Raw genomic sequence first — 27,025 nt, 5'->3', positions numbered from 1 at the left:
AGCATCCACCCTTCTCTTGTCGGCTGGGTGAATTGTTTATGAATTGTTTATTGGCATTTACTAATCCTAAAGTGGGTGCAGTCATTGTCTCAGTATCAAGTCAGTCAAAACTTTTAGTCGTCAGTCCATCACAGTCCATTCACATGCATACCTCCATACACATTCATACCAGATGTTGCTGATAATGGAGTCTCCCGCGCAACCTATTCGAGCCTCCATCACCAGCAAGATGACGTCATCATTTTAAAGGAAAACAATTCCTTGTTGTTTTTTGGGCCGGATTGACTCGGTGCAATCCTTTTAGATCAGTGTTCCCTATAAGTGAATTTCTCCCAAGCCAATTACAATCATGGAGAAGCACACTTTGCAACTGTTTACAGTAATAATATTTTATAGCGCTTTAAATTTCAATCTTTCAGGCCTGGTTTAAAGAGCTGATTGTTAAATCATGAACTCACAAAATATCAACATATCACCACCGGTGGATCACACCTCTCAGATGTTTTTTTTTTTCTCCAGTGCACTGTAACAAAAACAAAAACAGACATAACCAACAAAATACTACTAAAATAACACAAACTAGGGCCCGTTGCAGACATGTCCAAGCAGACATATCCCTCTCTCGCTTACGAGAAAGAACACAAGCCAAAGCTCACTGATAAAATCAAGCTAGCGCTAAACAAAACCAAACAATCAACCAGAAATTCACAGGAACATTTTGCTTCCTGCCGGGACAATATTGTGTGGGAATGAGAACCTCAGGTGCCGTAACACCTTTTGTTCCTCCTTGAATTAAAACTCAATCACAGAAAATGCCGTACTCCGACCTAAAACTTACACTATTAATTCATCATTTTCACTCTGTGCCACTGTTCCTCATCAGGGCTGTGTGAAGCACAGCAAAGAATTCAGTCAAGGCCTTGAGCCATAAACAGACATCACGCACAGACATTGTTTTCATAACCAAACTTTTTTAGACCTTATTCCTAAAATCTACATAAATGCCCTCTGGGTGACATATAACACATTCTAAGTATTTAATGGTAATCAATGGCTCCTCATAAAAAATTATGCATTGGGATGTTTGTGTGCAGCATTTTGCATATCAGCATAAGCAAAGCATTCTTCATTGCATCAGCGTGTATGTGTGTGTGCGTGTGGATCACTCTTCATTGCACAAGCGTGTGCATGTGTATGTGTGTGCATCACTTCTCAGTGAATCAGCATTCCCGTGTGTGTGTGTGTGTGTGTGTGTGTGTGTGTGTGTGTGTGTGTGTGTGTGTATATGTGTGTGTGTGTCATTTCTCACTCACTCAACGAGTGCACGTGTTCATGTGTGTATTTCACTTCATTCTGAATCTGTGTGTTTGGAGACGTGTGTGTGTGTGTGTGTGTGTGTGTGTGTGTGTGTGTGTGTGTGTGTATTTGTTTCTCTTCATTCTGAGTCAGTGCATGTAGATGTGTGTGTTTGTGTGGGTGTTTGTGTTCATCACTTTCCTGTTCTGGTGTTCTGGGTAAACCACGGCCTGAAGCATGCCCTGGGGTCCTGCCCCCCTCCTTTTCAGTTTGTTTGCGACCATTGCTGCTGCTGCTGCTCAAAATTCAGTCCGTCCTGGTTCTGACCCCAATTGGGGCAGTCCTTTCTCCAGTGTCGATGTTCACCGCAGGTGAAACCTGCATCTTCTTCTGTGTTTTTGTCCATTCTGAGGTGCCTTCTGTCCTCAGTTACTCCTCTTGTCTCGGTCACGCCCTTTTTCGCCACCCGATCATCCGTGTTGGTCCATCACTGTCCTGCACAGTGTGAATGCAAAGTTATCAAGGTCAGCATTCTTTCGCTCGGCCTTACTTTTCATTCGGGCTTGGCGGGCGTCTCGTCACAGCTCTGTCAGCTGACGCAGTCTGGGAATTTTCCCCCGTGTAGTGAAACGGGCCTTAGGTTTAGTGCTCTCCGTCTCGGCTGCATGAGATCACATTCCTGCAGGTCTGTTGACATTCTCAGGTCGTTGTTGTGGGTCCAGCTGTTGCAGCATTTGGTCAGTGTCACGTATGGGGGAGAGCAGGAGTCCAGTCAGCCTCGGCTTTCAGGGCCGGCAAAGCAGCCTGTAATTAAATATGTATAGAAAAAACAAAAACAAAACAAAACAAAAACAAACAAAAAACAAAAACAAACGAACAGGAAAATGATGTTGTGTTGGCTGTGTTATTCAGAGGGGAGACAATGGGGCCAGGCCCTGTGTCAGCCTTCTCTCCCCTTTTTTTTTTTTTTTTGTCTCCCGATATAATCAACTCCTAACCCACCAAGTTGACAGGACAACACCGGTATATGTTAAAATTCTTAAGATCATGTTTAAAAGCCCAAAAAAGGAACTTTCTTTCATTCAGTAATCACTTTTATTAATCAATCAACAGAAAACATGTCACAATTTGAATCTTTTAACCACTAAATTTGTTGTGTCTTGCCTGGTTGGTTAGACCAGTGTTCCTTTTTTTTTTTTTTTTAGTTAAATTGTTGTCCTGCAACCCAGAGGGTTTCTTTGTCAGTAATGTATAGAATTCATCATTTAAGTATGTTAATTTTTCTTTAACCTTGCTGGAAAATCTTCACGTGTTCATGAGTGTAAGCTGTTTCTTCATTGCGTGTATGTGCATTTGTATAAAAGCAGGTTAATTTTATCTTTTCTCAAACTAGGCGTTACCTTAACAGGAGCCTTTCTCTCAGATTTCTCTGCTTGTGTGTGTTTTTGTTTCACCTTTTTGTTGTGATGCTCCGGACGCCTTCCCAACCTCCACAAGTCCGTTGGCCCCAATTTTATGTGTTAAAACTTCTCTTAATTTCTCCTCTAATTCTCTCCTCGCTGCTGTCTTTTTCACAGCTGCTGATTCATGCTGGGTGTGATTCCCATTACCTATAATTTTGCTTCGACCGCTGTGCTTGTGGGGGCAGTTGGTCCAGGTCCGCAGCTTCCTGTATTAACACACTAAGAGATTTATTTAATTTCATTTTCATCACATGTTAAACAGATAAGCAGGCAACACGCCTACCTTGACAGCGTCATAATTCCCCACTACACACCTCTTACTATCTCTCCTTTTTATTTTTATTACACCACAGAGTAATACACCCAATTATGCCCGTCTATCTCTATGTGGCTCCAAATTCCCCCTTTATTTTAATTTCACACTCGTCAGGGGACAGGCACACAACAATTTCAACCACTGAAACGAGGAATTTTAACCTTTTTATTTCTTAACTAATCTAGACTCAACGTTTGTTCGCAAAATGTGTCTTGTTCTAGTCCGGAATAAATGTGAACCCGTGATTACACGGCCGTTCCAGTGTTATTTCCGTAGCTATGCGGGGGCCCTCACCTCCCCAAGTCACCACCTCGGCACCCGGACGCCGCCGGTCCTGGCCGCGCGTCCACGAACAGGAGGGTCGCCACTCCATAGGCAAAATGTTCCACAGGTACACTAGGCATCAACCTTTGATCCTAAAATGTGTATTTGCTCTAATGTCCTCCTAATCAAACACATCAACCGTCACTGTCACTGTGTTCACGCTTCACACTTCACACAAAAAACACACTCAGAGCGCGCCTCACTCACACTCTCACTCAGAGCGCGCTTTACACACAAGACAGCACCCAGAGCGCGCTTCGCAGCTTCACACACACTCTCACTCAGAGCGTGCCTTCACACTCACACACAACACTTTTCCTCAGCGGGAATTTTACACAGAAACCTCTGAGCTCAACTATTAGATCTTCTTAAAGCACACTGCACCATAGACCAAAATACCCCTTTCTCTGCGCTTATGACCGCCACCACGGGGCAAAGTCGCATCATAAAAGTGATGCTTGCATCCCCGAAGTTATACCTGACATCATAAACCAGGTGTTGCTATGTACTTAAATTTTACTTTGTATTATGACCGCAGCCCTTTATACTCGACTGACGCCACAAACCACCGTCAAAACCTCTATCCAATGTACTAAAACTAGCACCAACCACTACTGCACTTCACGGCCGCACCACCGGAACACGCCGTATCATAAACCAAACCTACGGACGTGTTTCGCTCTCGCGTTGCCAGCGTTCAACTGCACCGTGAAGCCAGCATCTGCTTTTCCTTAAATCAACTTCTATTTCATAGCCGGCAAAAGCCAGGACGTCACTGACACCATAAACAAAATAAACAAACCTCGACTTCAATGTACTGGACTAATGGCCGCGTCTTCAGAATAAATTCTAATGTATTATTGCTACAGAAGCCAGTATTAGACAAAATTAAATGTGGAAGGTAAAGTGGCTGCAACTAGTCCAATGTAGTATGTTATTAGTATCTCGGTAGAAGCAGATTACTGCAACTAGTCCAACGTAGTATGTTATTAGTATCTCGGTAGAAGCAGTTTACTGCAACTAGTCCAACGTAGTATGTTATTAGTATCTCGGTAGAAGCAGTTTATTTAACACACTGGAATTCAGCCTCAACTTATGTTGTTAGTATCTTGCGCCAAAAACCAGACACCGACAAATTTACTGTGAAAATACATGTGACTCAGTGAACAGATTAATTTGGAAAGCCCAATATGCACATTTGGTATTTATAATACAACAGGCTGTGCTTACCTTTTTATTTTTGGACCGGTCCTCTGTTCACCTCGCCTCACGATCTCACCAAAGGTCAAATCTGCACCTCCTCAGCACACCAAAGATCCGGGTCACGGCACCAAGTTGTTGAATTCTCCCAATTCTTTGAATCTTTGGGCTGAAGGAGGGACAATACTCGGTGTATCAATGCTCAATCAACAATCATTTATTTCCATACAATTCAACAGTCAGAGCATTACAACGTCCGGACAGGAGAGATGCTACCAGAGGGTCAGGCACATGTCTCAAAATGGTGACGGGTTGCTCAGCTTTTTATAGTCTCTAGTGGCCCCCAGCTAGTCGTAAAAGCCAAAACATCACATTTTTTCTCTGTTACAGCGCCTAAGTTATGACCTCGGCAGTTGTTTCTCTGCTTTCTGTAAGGTGGGGGTGTGGAATGTGGTCTATCTATCTCCCCTGTCTTTAGACACAGAGTCTCCTGCTTACAACCTTCTCTTCATGATTCAACAATTAAGCATGTCAAGAAAACAGTGTAACACATTCCCAGCAGATCAAGGATACAGAGTGATGCACATTTATCTAATGAACTAATATGTGAATATGTTCTGTTAACTCAAAAGTATAATGAGAACTAAACTACATACAGCTCACACACTCTATATTAAAGGGTATAATGTGATCTACAGCAGTATTCTAATTCAACTACTCTGATTACATATATAAGGTAACATATAATAACAGAATAATCTAATAATACTCACAATAAACGTGCATCTGATGTTAACGACGTGTGTGTGGGTGTATCTGTGCCTAGCGTGTGTCACAGCACATTACCTTTATTTTTATTGCATTAAAGGATAAGAGTGCAATGGTCAAGTGGAGATTGCTCCGGGACAGAAACATTTGCATTACACTGTGAACACAACTTTGGCTCTTCGCAAGCACCTGCGCGGACAGCATGCTAATGCTAAGCTAGCCAAGAGCCCATGTTAAAGCTGAGTAAATGCTGACCCCATCCAGCACCGCGATAAAGTGAGCCGTTATTTGAGGTGAAGCCAACCACTGCTGAACTTCAACAGCTGACTGATAAGTGATATCGATAATGGAACCGGAATCAATGAATTCTTATCTATTCCCATCCCTAACTGTTGCCCTTTTAAACATTGTCTAATATGATAAAGTAGTGTTATAACAGTTTAAGGTGGCTCACTAGACCAATGTGGGAGTCATTAATTCAACATACACATGCTGTTGAATGACTATGGTGCCCCCTCTAGAGGGCTAATTAGCTCTCTCTGCCCTCCTACAACCAGTCATAGCATCTTATATAATCTACACAGCCTGCTACTCCATCACATTCATGATTCATTTATAACCATCTGCCTTTGGTGTCCTCTGAAATAAGAAGAAGAATAAGGAATAATTAGTATTTTTTTACATATTATATATAGCATTAGTAGCCCAGAGGACTCGTTTGAGTAAAATCACAGCACATTGCTCTGTGTTGATGGGAACAGATTGCGCTGTGGTGCTGAGGAAAGCTGAAGCAACTAACTGTGTCTACAAAAGCTTTCTACTATATTTGTCAAAGCTGCTAATTAACAAGACAACATAGTCTGCAGGAAGGAGGAGAGAGAATGCCAGAAAGAGGGATAACACAATCCAACTAATGTTGATGGATTTAAAGTATTGATTTGAATGCTGTAGCCTTTCATTACAGATGGCAAGTCAGTGATGAAGATTTACAGACATGCATTTTTAAGTATAAGACTACATACAGTATGAATATGTGAAACAGAACTTTATAAAGAAACGTTATAATACTTTTTACATGGTAAAGAATGATGCACCTTTAGCACAGAAATCAATCTGTCAGCATGAATTCTGGTCTTAGATTGTAAGAAGTACATTTGGAAAATTACAGGAAAAGTTCTTTAAGCTCATTACCCAGACAGCCCTGTAATTATAAAATAAAGTTTTTTTAATTCACAGAGAATGCCACTTTTTATGTACATGGTGAAGAAACAGGAACTTTTCCATCAATTCATTGTTTATTTGTTACTTCTTTTACTTAGTGTAATATGAGCGGCCATGGGGAAGGTATACAGTATATCAATAATGAAAGCAGTAAGACTCAGGAAAATGCAGTAGTGCAGTAAGATAAAGTGGAAAATCTGCCGCCCTTCACATTTTCCAAAGGCACCGAGCAGGCGATTCTGGCCCTTCTGCCTTGTGTTTGACACCCCTGCTTTAAAATACTAATTCAGTCTGATTTCAGCACCCACTTGCATCATCACCTGAGCTTCCCTCTTTTCCCCCGACTGTACTCAGTTAATGCAGTGTCTATACACCCCATGCTCATGTGTTACTGTGTTTGTTTTTAGAGTTGTGTTATCCTTTTCTCCCGGTGATGGGGTTGGCTTTGTTTTGTCAGATTTTGCCGACAGGATTAATTTTGTCCACCTGATTTTTGAACATTTTATACCTGTTTGCCTCAGTTATTTATATTATTAATAGGCACCCACAGCACAAACATATTTCAGATGTGATTTACTGGAGGTGAGTCCTAACAAGCTTTGTGTCTGTGAAGGTTCATCGTAGTCTAAGGAGCTTAGAAAGAAAAGGACTTCTTTAAGTTTCCTTGAAGATGTTTCACCTCTCATCCGAGAAGCCTCTTCAGTTCTAGGGTCAACTGGTGGCGAATCCCAGATTTAACCCCTATGGAAGTGTCCCCAATGGGGTCAAAAGGTGAAAGAAGCCATCTATGTCCACTGTGAATGACCATCTTTGAACAGAGGGCGGGGCTTACGACACCAACTGTCTGCCATCTATAATCTAGTCCCTGAGAAATGTTCAACTTGACTGAGGTAGAATCGTTCTTACAGAGTGAGAGGAACTAAAAATAGATATTGTCTAGATCTGATTAATGCAGAAGATTTATACGGAAGTCAATTATATGTCATCAGTACAAGTTCATATGAAATCCAAACAACAAAAGTGGAAACTCTCGCAGCAGCTGGAGGCATCTTTGCTAATGACTCCATAATTGTCACTTTGAGGAAGAGAAACACAGTCTGCTCCATGAATGCCATAGTAACAGCAATAAATTGCATTTTTTGTTTTCCATCTGTCTTGAGCAGTGAAAAGATTGGGAAATCATCAGCACCTTATTACTGCTAAAGTTTGCCAAAGGAGCATCAGGTATATCTGAAGTGATGACAGGTGTTTTCATAATGTGGCATATTGCGTTTTCCTGTGTGTTCGGTTTAGACTATTTCAGCTATTTGCTCATCATACTGTCTTTCTATTTAGAAATCAAAGTTATTACAACATGATGTTTTGCATTTCTCATGTGGATTTGCTCACTTTTCAAGTTTAAATCAAGAAGTATTAAGACTGAATACAGGCAGCGAGGGTAATAAAGTCCTTCTTCATAAAGCTGGAGCTCTCAGCATGTATAGTTTCTACTCGTCTTGGCATTGCCTAATCATAAGGATCTTTACCGAGCCGGAGAAGAAAAGATGAAGAAGGTAAAAGGTTAGAAATGAAAATAGCATCTTTTCTGTGATGCTAATGATGATGATTAAAGCGGGTATTTCGCTGGACTGCACTAAAATTAATGTTTTAACTCTTTAAAGTCTAGTCATGATCTGTAACCCTAACCTTAAATAATTTTGGGGCAGACAAACTCTGTCTGCCAAATAAAGTTGGCAGACAGAGAGTTTCTGTCTTATGGTAAGATATATACAGGGCAAGAAGAGCGGCACAAGGTTAAGGCAGAATTAACTTTTGACTTGGATGGTGGAAAATTCAATGAACTGGTCTGAACAACTGCATAATTGCTGGGAAAGATAATGCTTCTTCTCTAACATCCTCTGTCCTTCACAATCAATGAGAGTTAAGTTTGATTTAACAGCACAAAGATGCAGCACTTTGCAATTTATTTCAAATTAGCAGTTTTTTCTGATGTGATCCATGACTAGATGCATACTTTATGTGCTACATACCATACTTATATAGGGGTATATATATATATATATATATATATATATGTATGCGTGTATATGCACTTTCCTTCTACGGACATCATTCACACATCTACAGACTCGATGACACATTCATACAAGTTCTTTTTGTAGATGCAGTACCTGCTCCAGCCACAGCTAAAATCGGCCTGTAGAATTAGCAAACCTAAGGGTACAACAATTTATGAAAAAAAAAGTCTGGACAAAGGACAGGAGTGGTTTTGTAAGTAAGTGGAAATTTCACTCGAGATGAGCAGTGCCAGTACGTCTTCATGCACGCACAATCATCCAGTAAGTAAATCCCAAAAGGTTGATTCTGTTCATCTGGACGTTTCAGTGGGAGAAACGTTTCGTCATCATCCAGGTGACGTCTTCAGTCTCAGCTGACTGCAGGTTTCCAACCTTACAAACAGTACATTTGCACAATGACTGAAACCAACACCACTGAATGACACTGAAGTCACTGGATGAGTGATGAAAACACTACGTCCAGAACAGAATCAACCTTTTGGGCAGTGTGAGTGTGTTTCACAGGATGCAGTTCAGTTTCATAGGTTTCTATGACATTATAAAAAAAATGAAGTAACCGTGGTATTGGTGAAAAACACCCGAGGGTGTTCTGAGCTGTATTTGTTTAAATCAGTCTTGATAACACCCATGTGTCATGCCAGGACATGCCACCCAGGATTCATTGGATCTAACTGTATAGATATAAATTCTGGTGTACATCAGGATACAAGTTTTTTTGTGTGTGCGACTCTGTGGGAGTGGTCTTTATAGTAAAAATTCAGCATATACTACAAAATAAAAGACTTAATTTTGAATCCGGTCACATTGGTTTATTCAGTTCAAATCTTCAGTCAGACATTGGTTTTGTGGTATCAGTGATTCACAGACAGTTGTCAAACCCAAGAGAAGGCAAATGCAATAAAACACAAACCCCAGAAGGCAAAAGCTCAAACCATCCACTGAGCACACACAGACTCTGTAGACCTGAAATCTGCCAAGGCTGCTGAAGAAAACAACAAAAGCAGATCAAGCAGACGCTACAAGAAGCTCGGAGACATTTTAGCGAGCCTCTAATTACAGACACGACCCAGAGATATTCCACTGTGATTCTGTATTTGTGAATTATTGAATTTAAGCCCAGCAATTTTCTTAAATATTTTAGAAAATACAACTTGCCACCTCAGGCATGAACTTGCAGCCATTAAGCGTTTGTTTCAAGTTCACCTGTATCCTGTTTTGATGCAAGACTGTGTATTGTTATTGTTTCTATCATATGCACACTTCTTTTTTGCTCTTGGCAGAACTTGGCATTGTTTTTTTTACATTTTTGTGGAGATGGATATTTTTCAAACAAAAGCAGAACTATTATTTTTCTGAAAATACATATTTCAAAAATCACCAAAACTGAAGCCACAGCACTCGACCAGTGGATGCTCCAGGGTCATTGCTTATATGGTCAAAGCTTTTTTCTTCTCTGTTTTTTCAGCCATGTCACGGTTCAAACACACTAGCAGTGGCTGAGGGTGGCTTACAATGTCTCAGATACTGTAATCCTTGATAGTATCAAGAGCAGGAATGTCAGCGCTCAGCCTCCGTTTACCATCCTCTATTCTGAACTTTCCTTGGTATCCTTTCACTTTACAAAAAGGGAAATGCAGGTATATCATATCTCCAGAGGTGTGGACTCGAGTCACATGACTTGGACTCGAGTCAGACTCGAGTCATTAATTTTATGACTTTAGACTTGACTTGAAAAAATGTTGTAAGACTTGTGACTTGACTTAGACTTTTACACCAGTGACCTGGGACTTGAATTGGACTTGAACCGGTTTACTTGAAAAGACTTGATATTTCACCCCAAATATAAAATTTAACATGCATATTATATAGAGATTGAAAATGTGACGTCATTCAGGGGTAGAACCACAAAGGATTCTGGGAACTCGTGGCAAGAGGTACTAGCGCACGCAGGCTTTTAATTGAAATCAGTCACACAGCGATAAAAAGAAACACAAAAATGTCAAGAAGCCGTTGTATTATTAACTGCAATAGCCGGTCGCATGACAGCCACGGGAAGCCGACGGGTAAAGAGATCGGTTGTTATCGGATTACGTCGTTGAAGAGAAATTGTTCGAGCCATGTTTCCGAAGTAACAAAGAGGCGACGGATGGCCTGGATTGCAGCCATTCAAAGATTAAATATAACGTCCCAGAACACTCCAGCTCACAGGTTAGTCTGCTCCAAGCATTTACACAAAGGTCAGTGTTTTTTAGTAGTTAATACGTCATTTTCATAACATAATTGGTGATATAGGTTACAAGCAAGTCTGGCGCTGAACAGAAATTGTCGCGCTATGCTCCTTTGTTTATTGTGCATAAATAGTGAATTGTCCTGACACAATATTGCGTTTCGCTTCTGTTATTATGGTACATTGACAAAAACATATACTTTTATTCACAGGATAAAACAGTTTTTTTGTATCACTAATTGCCCAGTACGATTACAGCATACAGTATTATTGTCACTGCTACATTTCTGTAACGCGTACCAGAAATTATTTCCACTGCTAATTAATTACGGTTGAGCTCAAAGGTCCTATTAATAAACGGTTAACGAATGTGTATTTATGAAGACGATTTGTGAGACTGGTAAACTTATGATAGGTACGATGGTCTTTCGTTCTACACGGTGCATTTCAAGGTCCTGCACCCATCTGTCGGTAAACTGTACCTGGGCTTGTTGCAGTGACCTGAAGTTACTAAACTTCATGAGTGTATGCACTCACTCCAAGAACCGTATGATTATAAATATGCATATAAATATGCTAAGATGAGATAGCTGACTTCATCTAACTAGCAAATGTTGTCCAGGCTACGTGGGTGATGCAGTTTTTTTAATGTGTATGATACTTTTGTCATGCGATTTTAAAGCCGGTCCTACAAGCGCATCCAAGAATAACATGCGGCTTATCTCAGAACTGTCGGTGAAAATTATTCTTGGAGCTAGGTTTAATTGAGCTGCATTTTAAAGAGGTGCAATTTCACAATTTGTGTATATTCACTATTTTGTCATGTGTTGAGAAAAACACAGATTTAAAAATTACACGGTCTAATATTTACATTTAGCATATAACTGCAACATTCGTTTTTCGTTTTTTTTTAAAGACTCGAAAGGACTTGAAATTCAAAATTTCAGACTTGTGACTTTACTTGGACTTTTACACCAGTGACTTGAGACTCGACTCTGACTTGCCTGACATTACTTGAGACTTGACTTGAGACTTGAGGATAAAGACTTGAGACTTACTTGAGACTTGCAAAACAATGACTTGGTCCCACCTCTGCATATCTCCCCTTTCTCAGAAAAACATCAGCCATAAAATGCTGTTGTGCATTTAGCTGAAGTCTTTGAAAACATGCTGGGCTTTTGAGTTAGCCACATTGCATTGGTAAACTTTCCCCCCGGTAGTTAATTAGGTCCATTACTGATAAGTAACCAGAAAATGTGCTCTTTAACATGAAAATCACTTCCATGTGTATCCTGTGTGTGAATCAGCCAAGAGTTCATTTCCAAAGTTGAATATGCCTCTGAGGTTTGACATTTGTGTGTCTGTGTGTGTTTTATGTACTGTTTTAGTGCCAACTGTCATTGTCACAGGCTGCATGCTACAAAATAAAATTGATCATCTGGCGATGAGAAGCTTTTAAAACTATCTTTGCAGCCTGTGTGGGAGAGTAAATGAGGTAAAAGCCATGTAATGCTGGTGTGTGGGCAGGCGTTGGTGTGTCAGTTGGAAATGAACAGTAGATTTTAAAGCATCAGATCTCATGATTAAAAAGAGAAAAGCCTCTTTGCAGAAGAAAAGACGAGGATTCTTTGTTTCTCTTCAGAGTGCCGTCTAAATTCTGTCACAGACCAACCTTCGAAATGCGCTCTACGTTTTAGACGAGGATGCACAAGCCTTTTTGGGATCTTTCATAACATTTGTTGTTTTATGTCTGTCAAATATTACAATATAAAGTGCTGTCCTATCGTGTGATGTGCCATAACACAATGTAGTGTGACATTTTGTAATATTAACTTATTTTAAACAGAACTTGGTTTTACTCTCAGGAGTTGTCTCCACATTAAACACTTTATGATTCAGTTTAAAGCAGTTATAATTAATACACCTGTGAAGACAACTACAGATTAGAAATGTATGGATTGTAAATTGCACTTTACAATTCACAAATAATGCAACCAGTCCACCATATAGTTGTCAAGCAAATTCAGTAAGGTCTGCCTTGTTGCTAAGTAACCGGGTGTGCGTCAATAGTTAAGCTTAGTATTTCTGATTTCTATATTGGATAAAAAATGACTACTTGGAAAGTGATGTGATTTTATTTTACCCCAGCATGTCTCTAACAAATTGGAGAAAAATAACTTGTGAGGAAAAGAGGTAAACCCAAGAACAAAAGGTGACTTATTATCCATATCCATAGCCCCATGCATGAAAAGTCCTCAACATAAAAACCAGATAGTGAAGAAGATGAGCACTGATTATAGCAATGATAGCAAACACAACAGTCTGAAATAACGATTATTCTTGTGGAATAAATCTGGAAAAATCTGCTTGTGGTTTCCATCCCTGTGCTATAAAGACTTTGAACACACACCATCTGATAAGACTGCTGTTGTCTCTGCAGTGCCACTCAACTTTCTGCAAGCTCTCCCCCGCAGCCCCTCTGTACATGAAGACACTTGCATTCAGAGATGCTTTGACAGCATCTGGGCCAGCTAGGTCACTGTCACCTGAAGATTTCGTGCAGAACTTCATTCAGGGAAGAATCTAGTAGGATACCATTTACCTTTATTTGAAACATCTTATGAAACATCCTTTGGTTTGTGGCCTGTTTCAAAAGATTTCCTGACAGGAGAAGAAATACTGCACACGGTTTGGTGAAATTTAGGAATTCGCCCTTACATCCCTCACAGGTTGGCTCGTTTTAATTATGGTATTTGGACAGCTGCCAGGAAAAAACTTTACATTTACAAGCAGTTAATGATATAAAACCGATGTCCGATTGCCCATTAAAGCCTGATAAAATAGGTTTCGTTACACAAAGACACGTTTTAGTTCCTAAGATCTCAAAGTCTAGACTTGGAGAACAATAGATTTTCACCTTTATAGTACAATGACAACTAGAAGGACCTTCAATCATCTTCAGTGTTACAAGTGACAGACTGAAGTATGTTTAATCATCCTTAGTCTGGAATCTAGATTAAGGCACAGTTAGCTCTTTTATGGCCTTCATTCTCAAGTCTAGACAGATGCATGCTCAAAGGTCCTCCATCACCCACAAAAAGGTCCAAAAGACATTACTGCAGATTGCAGGATATAGTGGAGAATGAAGAGGCGGAAACATTTTCTTTGTAACTGTGACACATGGTGGTCTGATTGACAGCAGCTCTAGCCTCTTTCTGTGTTCTGTTTGCTGTTTGGTTATGTCGTGGACTGGCTGTGCACAGCAGGCAGGATAGGACCCCCAAAGCAGACTCACAGGCAGGACTTAAACTCAAAAAACACAGCTTTATTGCTGGAGTGCAGGAAATACACAACTCAACTAAACAGGAACACAGGAAACAAAACTAAACATACAGAGGAACACACGCCATGGGGCAGATTGTGATACGGGACAGACGCAGCCATAAATACACAGGAGGGCAAACCAGGGAACACAGCTGAAGTAGAACAGGAAGCACTAAGATGCAGACTAACTCACAACATGACACAGGAACTGAGGGAAAGAACCCTCAGGGAAACGAGATGGAACAGGGAGATAACGGGAGGTGATAACGAGGGGGACGCGGAACCAGTTAAGGGGTCGAGACCAGTGTTGGTCAAGTTACTTGGAAAAAGTAATTAGTCCAAAAAGTAATCCTGTCACTTTACTGATTACTTATTTTCCAAAATAACTAGTTACTTAGTTACTTAGTTACTTTTTAAAAACATGATCCACAACCTGAATAGGTAATAAAGCAACAGACCTTTTGTCACGGTCCTGAGTCTGTGGACTCAGTGTTTTTCTGTTTGTATTAGTTATCTTTGTTTTCATGATGTGTTTTGATTCTCTTGGGTTTGATTTCTGTCACTGTATCCCCTAGTTTAGTCCACGTCTGTTCAGTTTCCTGTTTTACTTTGAAAGTCTGTGTACTATGTCAATGTGTTGAGTTTTGCCTCCCCTTGTCTTGTCATGTCTGATGAGTCCCAGCTGTGCTCTCCTCCTGTTTCACATTCCCTAATCACCTCAGTATGTATTTAAGCCCTGTGTTTTTCCCTGCCAGTTGTTGCGTCCTCCACGTTTGTTGTGTGTGTATCCATGGTCGTCTACCTTCAGCATCTCCTGTCTAGTTAGTCTAAGTTGTTGTTTATGTGTCGTCCTAAGGTGACTCTCCAGCAAATAAAGCCGTCGTTTAAGTTAATGTTTTGTCTCCGAGTCCTGCACGTGGGTCCAGCCACTGACAGCCACACAACTCATCGTGACAGAAGGACGCAACCATAACATGGACCCAGCGGACTCAGCTCACCTCGAGAGAGAGGTGGACCTTGCTCGCATCCTCGGACTGATGACTCGCATTAGCCACGCCTCAGATTTGCAGACGTTCTCAGTCGGGCTGAATGCAATACAAACCATATTTGACAGAAATCCTCAACTGCGCAAGCTGTCTATTGCCTCGGAGTTCAGCCGTTCGCTGACCCAGGCTAAGGAGGCAGTCAAAGCCCAGGAGCTGGCCCAATTCACCCTCATCTCCTCATCCACACCGCCTCAGTCACAGCGAGCAAGCCTTCTCATGCCGCCGCAGCGGGCGGAGCATTCTAAAGCCCCTCTGCAGCAGCTGAAGTCGCAGCATCGGACTCCTTCCTCCCTCACGTCTGGTTCCGACCACCCCTCACCTGCCTCATGCCTGGCAGGAATGTGGTCGGAGGATGAGGGACCAGTCACTGTTGCTCCGACACCCTCCGTTTTTTCTGTCGCTCCGGTTTCTAAGAGAAAGCGGCGTTCTCGTCGTCGCCGTCCCTCACCGCAACCTGAGTCCAGTTCTGAACTGCTGGACGTGGTGAGTGAACAGAACAGTTGTCACCCGGCTTCTTCCACGCTATGAATTTTCAGCTCTGAGCCGGCGAATTCGGAGTCAGTTAACTTTTTGACTGTTAACTCAGGGCCTGCAAAGACAGAAACTGATGATCCCAAGATGGCTGACTCTGAGGCTGTCTTTCGGGACTCTGAGCATTCTAATCTTCCCTCTTTTGTTTCTTCAAAGTTTGAGAATATTCAGGAATCAGATGACCTTATTTCAGAGTCAAAAGAGGTTTTTTGTCCTGTAACTGAGAGTGGTGTTTCTGGGTTTCATTCTGAAAAGACTGGGGTTTCTGTTTTCGCTTCTCAGGCAGGTTATGTTGATTCCGAGCCATCTGTTTTTGGATCAGTTAATAGTGAGTTTCCAGATGTAGATTATATATGTGAATCTGTTATGAAATTTTCTGACTTGGACAATCGTGATCTCACTCGGGACATTAAAGATGCAGCTCAAAAGACTATTTCTCTTACTGCTAAACTAAACGGGGACAGTTCAATTTCCCAGCCACATTCCATCTATGCTGTGCAGGCTATACCTCATGAGGCTGTTGTTGGTGTTGCTTCACCCATGGTTTACGCGGCTCACCAGCCAGTTCATTCTGAGGCTTCCTATGATAAACCTCATGTTTCCATAACCTCCCCCGAGTTAAATTTCACAAGCCTAGAGTCTGCTTATTCAAAGACTGTTTGTGTTGCTCATTGTGAACTCTTCCAGACTATACGTCCTGTGACTGTCCAGGTTAAGACCAACCAGGTGTCATCTGCTGTTACCAAGCTGGCAAAAATACTTGGTTTGAACACTGCAGAAGTGGTTGCTCAAGTTAAAGTTTCGGATCCATGATCATGTTTGTATGACTCTGTGCGCCGTGCTTTTCAGCCAGTAGCCCTGGACACTGTGTGTGCAACTTCCCAGGCTGCGTTTTGTAAGACTGTGTTTTATGTTGCTTCACACCCAGTTTCTTCAGATACCGCTTGTATAATTCCTCCAGCACCTGTGACTGCCCCTGAACTCGTTTTTTCTAAGACTGCTAACGTCAACCTGGACAACTTAAGAATAGCGGTTTTACCAAGGTCAGCCTGCCGTAAGTCTCGGTTTTCTAGAACCATGTCTGGTGCCATAAACCTGGTTTTCCCAGTGACTGTTACAGCTCCTCTGCTCTGCTCTCCGCGTCCGGTTCCAGTTCCCAGGCAGACTATGGCTCCGTTCATCCCTGCACCTGTATCTGCTCCACGGGCGGGGATGGTGGGCGCCCGGTCGTTGCCTGTGCCTGTTCTGGTTCCCTGGGTGGGGGCAACTGAGACCCCGCTGACTCCTGCACCCGTTTCAGCTCCTCGGGTGGGAGCAGCGGCGGTCCGGCTAGCTGCTGCACCCACACCGGCCCCCAGGGGTACGGCAGCCAGAACACAGCTCTTCCCTGGACCTGTATCTGTTCTTCAGGTGGCGGTGGCTGAGGTTCGACCAGGCCCAGTACCCGTCCCTGTTCCCCGGAGAGTAGTTGCTGAGAGTCGGTTACCCGCTCTGTTGCATGTTCAACAACCATCACTACACCCAGCACGACCATCATCGCGACCACCACTACAACTTCTGTTTCGGTCAACCGTCCAGTCTCACGTCATGTTAGCTGGGGGTTCAGGTGAACCCAACCAGCGTCCTGCCTCGTCTGCTGGGGGTTTAGGAGAACCCAGCCAGCCTCAAGTGTCGTCTGCTGGGGGTTTAGGAGAACCCAGCCAGCCTCAAGTGTCGGCTGCTGGAGGGCCCGAGGAGCCGGTCCAGCCTCATGCCACGTCTGCTGGAGGGCCCGAGGAGCCCGTCCAGCCTCATGCCACGTCTGCTGGAGGGCCCGAGGAGCCCACCCAGCCCCACGCCTCGTTAGCTGAGGGTCCTGGAGGACCCTGCCAGCACATCCTCACATCTGCTGGTGGTCCTGGAGGACCCAGCCAGCACATCTCCACATCACCTCCTGCAGCCGTCCCGCTGCCGTCAGGTTCCGCAGCCGTCCCGCTGCCGTCAGGTTCCGCAGCCGTCCCGCTGCCGTCATCCACATCATCTTTGCCTGGTCCGGCCTCCGCATCTTCATCATCATCGTCTGGTCCAGCTTCAGCTCCGCCATCGTCTGGTCCAGCTTCAGCTCCGCCTTCATCTGGTCCTGCCTCGTCTGGTCCTGCCTCGTCTGGTCCTGCCTTGTCTGGTCCTGCCTTGTCTGGTCCTGCCTTGTCTGGTCCTGCCTCGCCTGGTCCGGCCTCGTCTGGTCCTGCCTCGCCTGGTCCGGCCTCCGCATCCTCATCATCTTCGCCTGGTCCAGCTTCAGCTCCGCCTTCGTCTGGTCCTGCCTCGTCTGGTCCTGCGGTTGCCACGCCGCCGTCGGTGCCAGCTCGACCTGTTCCGCCTCGCCTCTGCCAGCCGTTTTCCAGGCCGCTAAGTTGGCATCATGGCCTTCGGGGACGGCCTCCGGAAGGAGTTCGTCGCCACCGCTGGCATCGCGGCCGCCCTCCGGACCTGCTCAGTGGCCACCACTGCCTTCCGAGTGGTCGGCCTCCAGAACTGTTTGCCCGTCGCCGCCGTTGCCGTGTGCACGGTCGGCCTCCGGAACTGTTTGCCCGTCACCGCCGTTGCTGTGCGCATGGTCGGCCCCTGAACTGTTTTGGCTCTTGTGTTGTCGACTCCCGGACTTTGCTATGGACTCGTGGATAGTCTTGTTTTGTGTTGACCTGTTTTTGGTTTGTTCTGGTCTCTTGTGCTCCTTGTTTTTTGTTTGGTCTCTGTCCCTCCATCCTGGGCCCCCTCCGCCCACCCTGGCCAGGTGCTTTGTGCCTTTTTTGTTTGGGGCTGTTGGGAGCCAGCCCTTTGAGGGGGGGGTACTGTCACGGTCCTGAGTCTGTGGACTCAGTGTTTTTCTGTTTGTATTAGTTATCTTTGTTTTCATGATGTGTTTTGATTCTCTTGGGTTTGATTTCTGTCACTGTATCCCCTAGTTTAGTCCACGTCTGTTCAGTTTCCTGTTTTACTTTGAAAGTCTGTGTACTATGTCAATGTGTTGAGTTTTGCCTCCCCTTGTCTTGTCATGTCTGATGAGTCCCAGCTGTGCTCTCCTCCTGTTTCACATTCCCTAATCACCTCAGTATGTATTTAAGCCCTGTGTTTTTCCCTGCCAGTTGTTGCGTCCTCCACGTTTGTTGTGTGTGTATCCATGGTCGTCTACCTTCAGCATCTCCTGTCTAGTTAGTCTAAGTTGTTGTTTATGTGTCGTCCTAAGGTGACTCTCCAGCAAATAAAGCCATCGTTTAAGTTAATGTTTTGTCTCCGAGTCCTGCACGTGGGTCCAGCCACTGACAGCCACACAACTCATCGTGACACCTTTCAGCCCAATTCAATTTTTTCGGCATGATCCATCATATAAAATCTAATCAAATGGAAACTTCTCTTTTTAAAACTTGTTTTATTGGTTTTGATCTTTTAATTTTATGCACATTGCATCAAGCAAAAATTAAATTATATCAACAGTCTTTGACTTGAAGAAATTGTTTAACATTTAAACCTATTTTCTGCATATTCCAGGATATAAAGTAAAATCATGTTTAGTGTTTACACTTTTTCAAATTGTTGTATAGAGCGCTTTGAGAGTAGAAAAGTGCTCTATAAGAATCAGTCCATTTACCATTCAAATAGATGCAAGTAAAACACAGCAAAAATAATAAAATCAAAGACTCAGCAGCTCTTAAATCTATTGTCACCTGTTTATCAGGAGTGGGGCGGGTGGAGGTTTGCCCACAGCGGTCATGTCAGTGGGAGGATCCGGGGGTTTCTCTGTGAATGTCACGTTCCCGTGGCAGCGTGCTCGCTGCTCGCTCAGATTAGAAGTTTAACTTTTCGCTGTAGAAAGAAGTTTCCTTCCCACGCAGAGTGAACAGCGGATGCTAATGTTTGTGTCACTTTTTACAGATTCAAACTCAAAGTAATGTGATTACTTCCACACTTTAAACACTGCATGGTCTTACTCTCTTCATCACTCCATATTATTCATTGTTGATCTGCACACATGTGTTACCACGAACGTCTCACGCTTGTACGTCACTGTCATGAGACGCTCACACAAACAAAATCAGCACGAGTATGAGGGAGCAAGAGGAGAGAAATGACGGGCTGGGGAGGCATGGGATGAAACAAAAGGAGGAGAACATGGGAACAGAAAAGGGAAAGAAGACCCAAGGACACACAAAAACCCACATAAACACAGACATACAGAGACTGACACAGAGGACAGAGACACAGGGGGAACCTCAAGGACAAGGAACCAAAAGGAAGATGTTGGCGACTTTCAAGCCTTTGAGTCGCCGAGCAGCTGAATAGGGGAATAATGTTGACGCGCCCGCTGTTTAAAACGTTAGTCAAAGTTCCAAGTTAAAACTCCTTTATTTGTTATCAAATCCTTAAAATCCGTAGAAAAACAGTGATCAAAAACATTCCAAGCTTGAGCGGTCAGCAAAAGTCGACTTCCCCCATCACCCACTCATTCACAAAATTTCCCTCGGGCCGTGAACAGGTGATATAGCAATCACTATTACAGACACCACGTGACCCAAAGCTACGCCTATCCATAACAGAAGATAAGAACAAGACAGACTAACCTAAGGACTGCTAATGAACCTAAAACATAAACCATAATACAGAAATTACACCAAAACACAAGAACTCAAAAACACTGGATCAAAATGACCCAGAACTATCATTGCAGTCTAAGTGCTTCTTCGGTTTGCTGCCATCAGGAAGGAGACTGAAGAGCCTTCGGACTCGAACCAGCAGACTAAGAGACAGCCTCATCCATCAGGCTGTCAGGATGCTGAATTCTCTCCCTGCTCTGTCTCTTTTCTGTCTTTATATCTTTAAGTTGTTTAGCGTACACTGAGGGCCATGGGAGCATTGCAATTTCAAATTCCTGTGTATGATCTGTACATATGGTTTTTGACAATAAAGCTGACTTTGAGGTTACAGTGCATACAGTTTGTGCTTCAGTTGACTGATATGTATCTGTCATTGGATTCCTGAAGGCTATGGCAGATAAATAAGCACTCGCTCACTATTTATGCATTGGCCAAAATTCAGCTAACTCTGGTCTGAGTCTAAAATTTAACAGGCACTTCACAAGCAACTGCATGTGTCATGTGGAAAACACATGTATTACCAAACATCAGCAGCATCTTGAATCTCTAGGTCAGGGGTCGGCAACCGCATGCGGCTCTTTAGTCCTTATAGTACGGCTCCGCCTGGTTTGGGAAAATAAATTAGACGTATTTAGCTAAAGTGTATTTTATTTATGTTAGTTCTTTTTTAACTTGCAGTTCTTGCAGATTATTGTGAAATTGAAATATAAAAATAAAATTATATTCTATTATTTTTTCATCGCTCAAAATAAGCGTCACACTCGCGGAAGCCGGTATACCCGCCGAAACGTCTGCATTTATTGAGACTTTCAACCCCAGGTAGGCCAAATATGGATCTTCGGATCCACATTATGTCAGCAGCTGTTCTCCACCGTGAACTATGTTAAAAACAAACACCGCTCACGCCTCACAGATGACAGCTTACAGTCCTGCGTAAAGATGAAAGTGACTTCGTGCAGCCCCGATCTGCAGACGCTGTGCGCAGAGGTTCGTGATATGTTTCCCATTGTAAACATATCACGGCAGACCCGACGATGTTTGCATGAACATGCTTTTCAGCATCTCTTTATTGACCACTTTTCACACACGGTTGCTGTACGCATACAGCCGGCTGTAGCTTTGCAGCTCACAGCCCGACACAGACCAACACAACAGCATAGAGAGCGCAGCAGGGCCGTGCAGAGACGTTTAAAGGGGCGGGTGCTCAAAGTTAAAAAGGGGCACATTGAACCAGGCTGAATAACAACAACACACATTCATCAAGAATCTAATATGGGATTACATCATACTATATCACTATTGTGAGGTGGCGACAAGGCAACGCAAACGTAGCCTGTGTTTGACCTGATGGGTACAATGTTGCTGTTGGGGGGTTTCTGCTGCTCCTGCTGTTGATAGTGCTGGAGGGCAGGGCTGTGTTGATCTGAGACTGTAGACATTAAAAAGTCCATAGGAGAGATGGTAGCTGATTAAACAAGTATCATGAGATAATAACAAAATGCAAAGATTGGTGACAGCACTTGGAACCATAAGGCAACAAAAAACTGTGAGAAATCATTTAGGCTCTGCCTTTGAATCACTCTTTGCTTCTCTTCTTCCTTCCATTCCATCATTTCATATATCACTCTCCACTTGCTGTCTTTCTGAGAACAAGGCACAACTTGCTATTGCAATAAACTATAATCTAATTATCCACACCTAACAACTCTTGCACTTAATCTATAATAAAATGATGACAGAAAAATGTTATAGCCCTGCCTTTAGTAGCCTCACACAGCTCCTACTGTTTCCTCCTCATGTCCTTACCAGGCATGTCTGGACAATGTTATATCATCAGTAATAATTTAAAAAAATCCATATACATAAAACAAACACATGCACGCACACACAGTGATATTTTAGACCTTCTTCAGAATAATGTATATACTATGGGCATCACGGTGCTGATTCAGAATCCTTACATTATTATTTATTACTAGAGCTACAATAATAAAGCAATGAGGAGGAAGTAATAAATATGAAATAATGTATTTATGATGATTCCATTTGTTTCACTATCCACTCTGTGCAGGGGGAAAGCTTATTACATTTTTAAACTGTAAAGATATATTTTTACTGCTGTAAAATCCAAATTTTGTCTTATTTAAAATATAAATCTAATATAATCTGCTTCTTAATGTATGTTCTTTAAAATACAGTGTGTGTTTTTTAAAATATTATAATAATGCATAATTATGTGGACATGCATATTAGATCGTTTTTAGTGCAATATAATCCCCCCAGAAAGGCAGGAAAAGCTCTGTAACTTACTTTAAAACTAAATATGTTCACTAAAACGGTGACAGAGCTACAGACCCATGACAGCCTTACCAAGTGAGCTAGCAGCTATGACCAGCACTACATGTGCAGTTAATAAAAGGACAGGTAATGTTTGTCGTGCTGTTGCACACACAGCACGCTCATTTGTTTCAGTTCCTCAGTTACCACAAGACAACTTACCAACGTGTACGTAATAAGCCAATACTCCTGTGTGCTATAGACTACAGTGTACGCTGTACACCTACTTACTGGTTTTGTTGCATCAGTCTGTATGTAAGAAATATAGTAAGTCTGTGTCTCTGAGTTAATTTGTGTTTCTCCATGTTTAAATGTCCCGGTAGTCGAAAAGGAGGCAGAGCTGTTGAGAAATGCTAGGAGCTAACTGGGCGCTAACTGTATATTCAAATATATTGAATGTCACAATGTTGGCAAAGAGAGGAAGTGACGTAAGATTTGCGCACGCGGAGTACGGATCGGGTTTCCGGTACGGATCGGGTAGTGACACTGCCTTTAGCATGAGGAGCTTTGGCTGTGTCCCAATTAAGAGACTGCACGCTTGAAGTACGCGCACTACGCGTACTACGTACGGTGCGTACTATAAGTACGAGAAGTGCGGAAGTGAGAGGCTTGTGAAATGGGACGGTATACACTTCGTCGCGCTGTTCAGGTTGCCTAGCAACCATGATACTAACTGCGAGACACGTTACATACAGCTTTGTTTGACAGAAATGAAGGAGAAAAATGTTCTGTTGGTCATTCATTTTTGTCATGACATCACTTTGATTAGTTGAATATCTGAGGCTGAGACCACGGGACTGTAAAACATGATTGTTGGGCTTCATTTCTGTGCTGAACAGTCATTTAAGATTAGTTAATAAATAACAATTAGTTAATGTTGTTCATGAGACTAAAGTCAACTCACTGTGGCAATGTAAATATAATATGGCCAATATTATAGTATTGTCAGATTATTATGATTATATATATATATATATATATATATATATATATATATATATATATATATATATATATATATATATATACCACTGACTTTCAGCTTGCTGTGTTAGTGGATATATGACTGACTTTAATTATTACACATTCGCACATAAATAAGTGACGTCATATTCAGTACTTTTGACAGTTCACTCTTCGGCCGCTCCATCTTATTAGGGAAATTCCACATACATAAATGTAAATTTCAAAACTCAACCCCATCATTTAATTTGTTTTTGATTGAAATTGAATATTACTTAAACTCTCTTAAATTAACTTCCAATAAAAAAGGTTTATCATTGATTGAAATTCATTCAGAAATGTTTAACGAATGAGCTGTCACAACTTTCAAATACAAAGTTGTTATGGAGTCTGTCACATTCCCCCCCTTTTTTCTTTTTTTCCCTTTATTAATTTATCCTTCTTATTTCATTGTACTGTATATTGTTACTCTTATTTGCCTTGTATGTCTACTGTACAAACTGAACTGGAATGACTGACTGTTCGCTTTATGGTTTCAATAAAGTTTGGAAGAAAAAAAAACCTCTTCAGCCGCTCCCGTCTGCCGTATTTTGCGGCAAAATTATACATACCCACCGCCGCGCTATGACTTGTGGGATATATGGGACCACGAAGCGTGCACCGGACCACGCTTGATATTTGGGGAAATCGACGGCGCATTTGGAGTATGCATTTGAAGTACACTTCGAATTGGGACAGCCGTCGTCGCGTGGCGGTGACGTAACCGCACTTAAAATGCGTACTTCAAGCGTGCAGTCTCTTAATTGGGACACAGCCTTTTTCTCAGCAAAACCGAGTGCTTGACCGGAACCGGAAGTGCCCTGACAGAACAGGAAATACATTTTAGCGATATTTTCCTTTTAACTAAAACGTATGTATGAATTATTCATTTTAACAACAAATATTAATTTTTTTTAATGGCAAATCTTTTTAGAATTATTTATTTCAAACTTATGAACCTATTTATTCAGAGAAATGCCTTAAGGGCAACACAGTTATTGTTGAGGGGCACAGACAGGACTCCGCACGCCCACACACATAAAAAATAATAATAATAATTTAAAAAAAAAAAAAAAACATTATTATTATTATTAATTTTTTTTTAAAGTTGCCTCAACAAAAGGGCACTTTGGGCACCCATCAGGAAAGGGGCGGGTGCTCAAGCCCCCTCTCGGCCTGGGGCTCGGTCACTCAGGCACAGCTGGCTGCCGGCGGAGCTCACGGGCGCGTCACTGCAACTCCCCCTGGCTTCTGCTCCGCGGCTGCTGAGTGAGCCCTCATCTGGGACTCTCCTCAGCTCTTACTGGGACACTGGCGCGACTGCCCCTCTGTTGGTCTTCCTTGGTCTCTTGTGTTCTGGGGGCCTCTGGATGTCTGGAGCTTTGATCTCCTCCATACCTGCTTCATACCCTGGAGGACGGGGCTGTGGCTCCCCACACTCCCTAGCAGATCGTTACATGGAGAAACCTTTGGAATGCAAGCATGCTGATCCACACAGGTATGCACACAGGTGTACACACGGGTATTCACAGACGCGGACTACAGCTTTCTTGGCTGCTGCCTCAAAGCACATTGTGCGCTGTCTATCTTGCGTGCTGGACAATATCGTTTATTATTTAGTATCTACTGCTAGCTAGTTTATTGTGATGGTGCCGTTCTTTTTTTTATTATGTTGCTCTTTGTTGTTTGCTTTCTCTTCTGTTTTTTTTCTCCATACAGGTGACCCAGGTGTTTTTTTTTTTTGTTTGTTTGTTTGTTTGCTTTTTTATTTTTGTTTTTTCTCTTTTTTCCCCCCCTTCTCATCGTTTCTTCTCCCCTTTGGTTTTCTTTCTCTCCCTCTCTTTCTTTCATTCTTTCTCCCTGTCCTATCCCCCAGTCATGTCTGTCCCGTTTGTAGCAACTGAAAATAAAATAAATTCATAATTATAATAAAGGTCAATCAAATGGACCAATATGGCAAGGCCATGATGATCCACTTGGTAAAATAAATCCGCTTGGCATCTTTCTTGGCCTTAAGACAACAATTCTGATGGCCAAAGATCCAAACGGGACACAAAAAAAAAAAAAATGCTTCTGTTGTGATTTGAAGCTTCTGTGACGCAAAATGCAGTTTTGTATTTCAGGGTGAGCGGTGCTTACCACTTCAAAGATATTACGTCCAAATTCCTTTGGAAAAATAAACCCCCACGTATAAGCTTAAAAACACTACAAAAGACCAAGGATAAAGGAGGACTAGAACTGCCTAACTTTCAGCACCACTTCTTAGCCAACAGGCTTCAGTTTATCTCAGGATGGCTAAAACATACCCTCTTAAATGAACCTTGGCTAGATGTAGAACAAGCACTTTGCAATAATCTAGAGATCTCAGACCTACCATTTATCAGCTCAAACATCCAACGACATGAATGCTTTAAAAGCATCAACATCAGCTCTTCTCTGACAGCATGGTGGGAGTTTCTAAAATTGACGGCGTCTTCATTAATCCCATGCAACCGTACACCTATCTGGAACAACCCTGACATATTACAAAACAATAATATGATAAACTTTTCAGATTGGAGTGGTAAAGGAATCAAATATTTAGAACATATACTAGAAGGAACAGAATTTATCTCATTTGACGGACTAGTTACACAATATGGGATCAACAAGAAAAGATTTTTAGAATATCAACAAATTAAATCCATAGTAAAAAAGACATTTAAACCGGGTCAAGTTGAACTACAAACACCACCAAGTGTGGTTCAATTTCTTACTCTTAAAACCCCCAAATTACTATCCAAAATATACAGAATGCTTTCTAAAACAGATGAATCAATATCACTTCCTATTGCAAAATGGGAAGCGGATTTATCAGTTAACTTAGACCTAAACTTCTGGTCTCAGATTTGCTTAAAAACCTTTCATCTAATTAGAAATCCCAGTCTGCAATTAATACAATACAAAATATTACATAGAGTGCACTATACAGGTCATCGGATGTTCAAGATGGGCTTTACGTCTACCAACAACTGCTCACACTGCCAAACCAATTCACCGGACAATTATATCCACGCTCTTTGGTTCTGTCCACCAGTTCAGAAGTTTTGGCACGAGATATGTGAAGACTTATCGAAGTGTCTGAAATGTAACATTCCAACTTCCCCCTTAGTGTGTTTGTTGGGCAGCTTAGATAATGTCACTTCAGAAAAGAATATCGCCCATATGGTTTTCACTGCCCTATGCATAGCCAAGAAAACAGTCCTCATGAACTGGAAAAAT

This window comes from Rhamphochromis sp. 'chilingali' (assembly GCF_963969265.1).
Source record: "Rhamphochromis sp. 'chilingali' genome assembly, chromosome: 13".
Lineage (NCBI taxonomy): Eukaryota > Metazoa > Chordata > Actinopteri > Cichliformes > Cichlidae > Rhamphochromis > Rhamphochromis sp. 'chilingali'.
The sequence above is the reverse complement of the archived record's forward strand: the minus strand, read 5'-3'. Positions refer to the sequence as shown.